The following is a 10,394-nucleotide window of genomic DNA, read 5'->3' as shown; positions in this document are numbered from 1 at the left end:
CCAAACAAGGAGCTCCACCACACTCCAGGGCAGAGGGTTCCACTGCGGAACAGCTCTCACAGTGAGGAAGTTCTTCCTCGTGTTCAGGTGGAATCTCCTTTCCTGTAGTTTGAAGCCATTGTTCCGCATCCTAGTCTCCAGGGCATGATGCATTGATAAAGAAATTAAAGATATTCCAGAAAGAATCATGAAGCAATACCTAAAAGGGTTCAGAGTTACCAGCATCTCAGAGAACTGGTTAAACTGAACAGATCAGGAATGTGTATATGCATTTGCAAAGAAAGAGGGCCAAAGAGGACCAGATAGTTTAAAATGTTTCACCAGCCTCCACCTTCTTACAGTTTCTATTTGGGGAGCCAGACTTAAGCTGGAGGGGGGAGTTAGTGAGGCAGGCTTATCTTAACCTGTTTTTATCTTCTTCTTCCTCCTCCTCTTCTTCTTCTTCTTTTTTTTTGCTGTTGACACTTGATCAAGACTAATGTGCCATTGAATCTAATGTGCACCTCAATTTTCAAAACTCTGAAACACAAAAAAGCATTTGCTGCTGAATGTAATGCACAGCAGCAAAAAGTGCACTCTTTGTAATTTGGCCCAAAAAAGGTGTGCATCGCCATTGCTGCCTGGTTAGAATTCCTTCATTATCAATAATTGTGGTCGAACACCAAGGCTTCCAATGATGGAAAAGAAAACCTTGAGGTATATCTATGCTGTTGAATGAATGCACTTCGATTGCCTTGGTTCAATGCTATGGAATCCTGGGGACTGTAGTTTTACAAGGCCTTGAGCTTTCTTGAGCTTGCCAAAGAATGCTGGTATATCACCAAATTACAAATTCCAGGATTGCATAGCATTGAACCATGACAATTAAATTAGAGATGACGTCCCTCAAATAGGAGCTCCAGGTGCAACTCCTGAAGCACCTTCCCTTTTTGCTTTGGCTCAGCACTAAGAATACTGTATGACATGCATCAAATGTGCACCCCAATTTTGGCAAGGGCAGTTAGTTCAAAAAGGTAAGCATTAGATTCGAATAAATGTGGTAGTACTTTATTATAAAATCAAAATCTTCTCTGAATATTGATCCTATTTTAGGGAAATTGGAGGTGGGTGAGATCTGTGAGAAAGAGGGTTTGAAACAGCTCGTGATACACATTTCCAGAGGTACCTTAACTCAAAAAAGATGTCCACAAAGAAAGCTCCTCATGACTGGCAGGCACTTCTCTTGTATTTATGCTTTTCATTACCATAAAGAAGCAATTCACTGCCACAGTGCATAAATTGTTCTGGTGCAATTTTTGTCTGACCTTTTGAAAAGGCAAGAGACTCTGCTTCATCTTCTTCCTCCTACTGAGTTGGTTTAATGCAAACCACTTTTTATCTTTTTGAACTGGAAAAAAGGACAAGAGAGAACTTGGTGCACTTGCACATCAACTGAAGAAGTGGGACGGCAAAGGATTAAGTGTGTCCATCCAAGCCAAACCTGAATGATTGCAAGGTATGTAATGCTTGCAATTGCCTCACTCCACTTAATGATAGAGCTGCCCTGGTTGACATCCTATTTTTCCTGTCTCAGTAAACATGCCAAAGCTATTCACGGTCATAAAATCATAAACAAATAAAACCATAAAATTGTTCAGTAATGATCCAGTTTGGCAGAATTTCTGGTGTTTAAGTTGTTCAAGTGTTTAAAGATGTCTAGGAGAGGGAGATCTATTGATCCTTTTTCTGGAAGCCACTTTGTGGTTTTATAATGTACGCTGCATATGAGGGGCCCATCAGAAGCACGGTTGTACTGTGGGTTTTTGTGGAAGTAATTTTTAAAAAACATTTTATTTATATCTCTTAACTTGAGCAGAATCTATTTTTAACTGCTTTCAGTATTTCAGACAAACATTCGAAGCGTGAGTGGTGGTGGTGGTGGTGGGGGCAATCTGACCTTCAAACAAGAAGGAAGCACTATATTCTTATATTGTTGTTTATTGATTCAGTACCTTCTGAATCTTTGTGACCTTATGGACCAGCCCATGCCTGGAGCTGTGTGTGGCCGTGGCCACCCCCAGCTCCATCAAGGCCAAGCCAGTCACTTCAAGAAGAAGCTTGTAGAGCAGGGGTCCTCAAACTTTTTAAACCGGGGGCCAGTTTACTGTCCCTCAGACCAATGGAGGGCCAGACTATAGTTTTTTAAAAAAAAAATCAATAAAAAATTCCAATGCACATTGCACATATCTTATTTTACTGTGTGGAAGGGCCCTTAGAGGGGGTTCTTTCTAGCCCTCTTTAGGCAGTAATTCCAGGAGCAGAGAATGGGAAATCTTCCTGTTTCTAGTCTGAACAAAATCTGGCTACCAGTATTTAAAAAACTCTAAAATTATAACTGTAAATAAAGAACAACACTCAAACACAGGGGAACTCCAGACAAGAAACAATCAGGGCCACCTAATCACCTCTCAACAAAGGATTCTCCCTAAAAACTGTCAGGCTATGAAATGGCAATCAAGGTGGCCAATTGAAACATTCATACCTACCTCCAACAGACAAGAGTTCTTTCTCCCACCCAATTTTCCTGGTTAAAGGTTTTCCTCTGACATGAAGTCCAGTCATGTCTGACCCTGGGTGTGGTGCTCATCTGCATTTCTAAGTCGAAGGGCCGGTGTTGTCCGTAGATACCTTCAAGGTCATGTGGCCGGCATGACTGCATGGAGCGCCGGGGCAGCCTCCCTTTGGCTGACTCACGCTGTCCATCAGGCCTGATGGATAGCGTGAGCCTGCCAAGGGAGGAGCAGCCCCATGCGGCCTACTTGCGAGTAAAGCCCCTCGCGAGGGGCTTTACTCGCCAGTAGGCCATGCGGAGCAGCCTCCCTTGGCTGGCTCACGCTGTCCATCGGGCCTGACGGATAGCGTGAGCCAGCCAACGGAGGGGCACTGTGTTGGGGGGTGGGAGGCGCTCCTCCTTCGTGGGCCAGATCAGGGCCCTTGGCGGGCCGGAAGTGGCCCACGGGCCATAGTTTGGGGACCTCTGTTGTAGAGTTTATCAACAGGTGTAGGTTTAAGACACCCTGTGATTATTCTGCATGTTTTATTCAATGCTATGTTCACCTGCTTTGCATGAGCACACCTATGCCAAACAGGGCAGGCACGCTCGGCAGTTGAGTAAGACAAGGATAGGGCTGAGGGGGACACAGAAAGAGCCTCCTCGAAGACGGAGTAAACACAGTCAGGTGTCCTCTGGGAAACGTTTCTTGTAAATGGTTAATCTTTCCAAACCCAAAAGCATTGGGTTGTTGTAGGTTTTTCGGGCTATATGGCCATGTTCTAGAAGCATTGTCTCCTGACATTTCACCTGCATCTATGGCAAGCATCCTCAGAGGTTGTCAGACCTCACAACCTCTGAGGATGCTTGCTATAGATGCAGGCGAAACATCAGGAAAGAATGCTTCTAGAACATGGCTATATAGACTAAAAAACCTACAACAACCTAGTGATTCCAGCCATGAAAGCCTTCGACAATCCAATTGCTTTTAAACATTTGAATTTCTGGGTTATGGAATTGTTCTGGAATAATTTTTTTAAAAAACCATGAGTTTTGCCCTTTAGAAGGATAGTGTGCATTAGCTAAGCCTAATTCCAGTTATGGATCCAAGTGATAAGCCTTCTCATTTGCCGTGGGGAGAACCAAACCTTTTTATTGGGAATATGCAAAAAACATCAGTATTGCCTCCTTTCAGAAAGAGATGATTGCTTCAGCTCGGCATGCTCATTATACTCAACGACACGGATTGCCATGGTTTTTAATATCCCCTCGTTTCATCTTCTCTAATACCATGCAGACCGTTCAATTAGTGTCCATTTCATTTGTGCAATTAATCTTATCCTTTGAAGAACGCCTTTGAAACCTAGCCAGTGGGAAACTAATTGAACTGTTCTTTTAGGATCAGTGAGCTCTGTTTCTATCTTATTTGACTGTAGAACAAGTTGTCAAGGAAAAAAAACCTGTGGCTTTATTGCTTGGTGGTGCACCATAGAGGAGATCTTGAAATGTCCTGACAAATGCTGAATGGTCAATTGACAGTTCAGGACAGGCATGGACCATAGAACAAAGAGGGCAGAGCCCCCCCCCCCCCCCCCCCGCAAAATAACCCCCCAAACTAGGCTGGGATAGACTGGGCTCTTCTGAAATGATGGGGCAAAATTAGTTCAAAATTAGAATAATACATTTCGATACCACTTTCGTAGCCATGGCTCAATGCTATGGAATCATGGAGTTGTAGTATCTAAGCTTTTCCGCCAAATACTGTTGTTGCCTCACCAAATCACAAGGATCCCATAGCCCTGAGCCATTATCGTTAAGGTGGTGTTGAATTGCATTTATTCTACAGTGTAGACACATCCCAAGACTCTTAAGTATACTTGAGCTCCCTCAAGATTGCTATATGAAGATTATTTTCTTATTGCATTATGATTGTAATTTTGTTTCCACTGTTTGGAAAAAACATGCCTGCAAAGTAGTTTAGATTACTGCAACACTCTCTATGTGGGGTTGCCTATGAAGACTGCCCGGAAGCTCCAACTAGTCCAACGTGCGGTAGTGATTGTCAATTTTCCAATTGAAAAACCCAAAATGTTGAAAGTATTTGGGGATGCCTTCAAAGAGCCTTTACATTTCAATCTAAAATATGAGGGTGGATTAATGTCCCTTGACATGGAGACCATCAGCTGGCATGGGGAGAAGGAGAAATCCTCTGCAAATCATCATTTCAGATTTCCAATGGATGTGATCCTCCTTTGAGCATGTGATGAGGCTGGAGGAATGACAGATCTGTCTGTCCATCTAGCCATATTTGTTTGAAATAAATAAATCTATCTTGGGGACAGATTGGCAGAAAGAGGAAAAAAAGCAGTTCTGGAACACCTTTGGCTTGGCAAAGTGGAATACTAAGATGCACCCCCTGATAGGTTCTCCAATGGAAATGCAGCCTGATACACAAAAAAGGTCCCTTTTATAGAAGCATGTAGACCTCCCTTGAGTCCTTCTCCACAGGTACAGTAAACATGAGGCAAGAGGATCACTTCTTGGCTGATGAGAAGTTCAAAGGCTCATCAACTTTAACAAGTAATTGTTAAAGTTGGTGAGCCTTTTAAAAACAGCAACAAAAAGAGGTAATAGCCCCAGTTCAACCCTGCAAATGAGATTAATTACATTGGGATTTAAAAACTAAGCATTCAATTCCCTTTATATAGAGGACTTAATTTGTTAATTTCCCCTTCTCCTATATTAAATGTGCATGTATCTAAATCAAGACAAACCATTGGTGTTCTTGCACTAATCCACTATTTACATGCATAGAATCATGTTGGTGAGTCCCAGCTTGAACAAAGCCATTGAACCAATTGTTGAATGACAAGCCAAGATGTGTGGCCAATCCCACTGATATTAATGACCTAAGTCTCTATAGATTCACTGCCTAAACATTCTTTACCAAGAGCATTGCCAGATTTCAGGGCCAGTTTTCATGGGGCCTCATCAGCAGGAGAAGAGGGTGTCAATCCCACTGTTCCAAAAAGGTGGGAGTCAGGTCCAAGCAAGAGGAAAGGGTTGTGTGTACAACTCAGCTAGGAGAACACTCACTTGCTACAATTTGCAAGGCTCGGCTGATTTATTGTTGCAACTTACAAGTCACGAGGACATATATGCATTTATTTATTTAGTTTTTCTCCATTGCTCTCAATCATTGTATCATCAGGGTTGAATTTATGTTCTGCTCTGTTTTGGACCCAACTTCCTGCCTAGAATTCTTTCCTCTAAATACCTTCCCTCTGCTTCCCCAAATGCTATATATTTTTGGCTGGAATTACACTTAAAAATGTACCTGTTCAGACTTACAAACAAATTAATCATAAGAACAAACCTACAGAACCTTGTTTGTAAATTGGGGGCTGCCTGTACAGCACCTGATATATATATATTGGTGGTCTACCATTCTGGTAATAACCAAGGCTAACCCTGCTTAGCTTCCAAGGTCAGGCAGAATCTGATGCACTTGCAGTAAAACTTCCTTATCCCCACTCCTCAGGTAGGTGAGAAGAAATTATGTCATCATTTCAGCCTCATCCAAGAGTCCCTTTAGTTAAAGTTTCCATCTTTACAATGGCTTCAAACTACAAGAGAGGAAATTCCATCTGAACATGAGGAAGAACTTTCTGGCTGTGAGAGCCGTTCAGCAGTGGAACTCTCTGCCTCAGAGTGTGGTGGAGGTTCCTCCTTTGGAAGCTTTTAAACAGAGGCTGGATGGCCATCTGTCAGGGGTGATTTGAATGCAATATTCCTGCTTCTTGACAGGGGGTTGGACTGGATGTCCCATGAGGTCCCTTCCAACTCTATGATTCTATGATTCTATGATTCTTCCCCATGGAAAAATGGGTTTTCCCTGTGTTGTAGATCTTTGAATAATAAACCTTCAAATTACAATAAAGGAGATTCCATCTGAACATTAGGAAGAACTTCCTGTGAGAGCTGTTCAGCAATGGAAATCTCTGCCCCAGAGTGTGGTGGAGGCTCCTTCTTTGGAGGCTTTTAAACAGAGGCTGGATGGCCATCTGTTGGGGGTGCTTTGAATGCAATTTTCCTGCTTCTTGGCAGGGGGTTGGACTGGATGGCTCATGAGGTCTCTTCCAACTCTATAATTCTATGATTCTAAACCGTGAGCAACTGCAGTTTGACTGTATTGCAAAGCATTTCACACCATCACCAGAGATTGTCCCTAAGTCTCAGGCTTCAGTCTGGAAATCTCAGGTCCTTGGAAGATCAATATTATTTATCAGATAATGTTTGGGTGAAGTTTTGAGCTGTTTGCATTTTTAAAAATGAGCGTTCTTGAATGTGCACTTCATTTCTTGGAGATGCCTTGTGAAAGGCTTGCAGATGTGTGAACACTGAAAGCAAAGGAAGCATTTTCTCACAACAAGGTGAGAGAGGTGTGAAAATACTACTTCAAACTACAGGAAACGATATTCCACCTGAACAATAGGAAGAACTTTATGACTCTGAGAGCTGTTCAGCAGTGGAACTCTCTGCCCTGAAGTGTGGTGAAGGCTCCTGCTTTGGTTGCTTTTAAACAGAGTCTGGATGGCCCTCTGTCGAGGGTGCTTTGAATGCAATTTTCCTGCTTCTTGGACTGGATGGCGCACGATGTCTCTTCCAGTCCATGATTCTATGATTCTACTTTGGTTGAGATTGTCAGATCCAACAGATTTTTGGGGGGATGTCTCCTTCTTTTTCAAACTACAAGAGAGGAGATTCCATCTGAACATGAGGAAAAACTTCCTGATTGTGAGAGCCGTTCAGCAGTGGAACTCTCTGCCCCAGAGTGTGGTGGAGGCTCCTTCTTTGGAAGCTTTTAAACAGAGGCTGGATGGCCATCTGTCAGGGGTGATTTGCATGCAATTTTCCTGCTTCTTGGCAGGGGGTTGGACTGGATGGCCCATGAGGTCTCTTCCAACTCTTTGATTCTATGATTCCATGATTCTATGATTCTATGATTCTATGAAAGAGCTGGTTAACTCTTTCCTTGACTTTTCTAACATGATTGGAGAAGACCATAGCCTGCAACCCTCAAGAAGTGTTGCCAGTCAGTCAGTGCATCCAAGACTGAGTTAATCAGATAATGCTTAGTATGGACTATCTTCTTGGCTGAATTGCAAGCGCTTGCTGTAATTTGCCAGCTAATTAGCTCTGAGATGGATGAAATATAATTATCCCCTGGTGGTCCGCAATAACGCTTCCCTCTTCTCTCCACAGCCAAGTGTTTGCCTCAAATTGCTAGTTCACATAATGGGTTTGTTTTATAATTGGAATCCCATTCCTGGCCTCATCAAAATGCAAGGAGGAAGGCAACGCCCGCCACTTAGTGGCCAATGATAGGCTTGCAGGCTTTGGAGCATCCCAGTCCCCAAAATTTCAGGGTTGAAACTTTAAACCGGGGATTGCTCCTGTCAAATTCATAGGATACTTCTTTGGGAAGCTTCTAGAGCAGTGGTTCTCAACCTTCCTAATGCCGCGACCCCGTAGTAGAGGTCCTCATGTTGTGGTGACCCCCAACCATAATATTATTTTCATTGCTACTTCACAACTGTAATTTTGCTGCTGTTATGAATGGTAATCTAAATATCTGATATGCAGGATATATTTTCAGTCACTGGACCAAATTTGGCACAAATATCCAATACTCCAAATTTGAATACTGGTGAGGTTGGGGGTGATTGATTTTGTTATTTGGTAATGCTGGAGTTGCTGGGATTTATAGTTCACCTAAAATCAAAGAGCCTTCTGAACTCCACCAATGATGGAATTGAATCAAACTGGGCACACATAATTCCCATGACCAAAAGAAAATACTGGGAAGGTCTGGTGGACAATGACCTTGAGTTTTTTGGAGTTGTAGTTCACCTACATCCAGAGAACAATGATGGATCTGGCACAAATACTCAATATGCCCAAATGTGAATACTGGTAGAGTTTGGAGAAAATAGACCTTGACATTTGGGAGTTGTAATTGTTGGGATTTATAGTTCATCCACAATAAAATGGCATTCTGAACCCCACTGATAGAATTGGACCAAACTTTCCACACAGAACCCCCATGACCAACAGAAAATACTATGTTTGCTGATGGTCTTTGGCGACCCCTCTGGCACCCCCTCGTGACCCCCATGTGGGTCTCGACCCCCAGGTTGAGAAACACTGTTCTAGATCATCCAATGAAACTCTGTGATAATTTGTCATTCATTTCAACAGGGTTTGTTGAAATGAATGACAAATTATCATAGAATTTCTTTGTTTTCCTATTTCCACAGTCGGTTTAGGAATGTATCTCTGCAAATATGGGGACCATACAGTATTTTCCAATGCAAGCTCTCAGCCAAAGTCTATTAAAAGAGAAAATATTAATTTTTCTCTTTTAATAGAGAAATAGCAATTAAAAAGACCACCAATGTATTGTCAAAGGCTTTTTCACCACACTCTGATGCCACCCCTCTGACACCCCCCCCCCCCCGACTTGCAGAGTGTGGTGAAGACAGAGAAAGTTATTAATGTGGAAGAACTCAATATCTAGTTGAGGCTGCAGCAGTTTGCTTTTACCTGAATTTAAAGGGAAGGGCAAGGTTCAAATGTGAACACTGGTAAAGTTTGGGAAAAATAGACCTTGCCATTTGGGAGTTGTAGTTGCTGGGATTAATAGTTCACCTGCAAACAAAGAGCATTCTGAACCCCACAAATGATAGAATTGGACCAAACTTCCCACACAGAATGCTCATGATGAACACAAAATATCGTGTTTTCTGATCGTCTTTGGCGATCCCTCTGACACCCCCCTTGTGAACCCCGCAGGGGTCCCGACCCCCAGGTTGAGAAACACTATTCTAGATCTTCATAGTTGTTTTTAGCCTTGAAATGTTGCAAGATACACTGGGTTGAATTTTAATAACACAAACATTTGTTGTTCATTCGATCAGTCGTCTCCGACTCTTCGTGACCTCATGGACTAGCCCACGCCAGAGTTCCCTGTCGGCCGTCACCACCCCCAGCTCCTTCAAGGTCAGTCCAGTCACTTTAAGGATGCCATCCATCCATCTAGCCCTTGGTCGGCCCCTCTTCCTTTTACCTTCCACTTTCCCCAGCATAATTGTCTTCTCTAAGCTTTGCTGTGTCCTCATGATATGGCCAAAGTACTTCAACTTTGTCTCTAGTCTCCTTCCCTCCAATAAGCAGTCGGGCTTTATTTCCTGGAGGATGGACTGGTTGGATCTTCTCGCAGTCCAAGGCACTCGCAGCACTTTCCTCCAACACCACAGCTCAAAAGCATCGATCTTCCTTCGTTCAGCCTTCCCTAAGGTCCAGCTCTCACATCCGTAGGTGACTACAGGGAATCCCATGGCTTTGACTAGGCGGATCTTTGTTGCCAGTGTGATGTCTCTACTCTTTACTATTTTATCGAGACTGGACATTGCTCTTCTCCCAAGAAGTAAGCGTCTTCTGATATCCTGGCCACAGTCTGCATCTGCAGTAATCTTTGCACCCAGAAATACACAAACATACACATGCATAAATTGTAATTTCCCCTATCTATTTCAATTTTAAAATGTTGCAAGTTTTAAAGCATAGAAGCATAGAAAAGTCAAGGAAAGGACTGGGGTGGAAGAGAGGAGAGAACGTGTTTTGGTTACTATAAGAGTTTTCAATCACAATTAAGCAAGAAAAAATTAACTGTGGTTCTGACTTGCAATTCCAACACCATACTCCCATCAATTATAAAGGAGAATTCCTGCTGCAAAGCTCACAAAAGCCACATGCTTAATGCATATAAGGCAGCTGGATGCTCCCAAAAGACTATAGACAA

The sequence above is a fragment of the Anolis sagrei genome, chromosome 5 (assembly GCF_037176765.1).
Source record: "Anolis sagrei isolate rAnoSag1 chromosome 5, rAnoSag1.mat, whole genome shotgun sequence".
In the NCBI taxonomy this organism is placed as follows: Eukaryota; Metazoa; Chordata; class Lepidosauria; order Squamata; family Dactyloidae; genus Anolis; species Anolis sagrei.
This window is presented reverse-complemented; position numbering follows the sequence as displayed.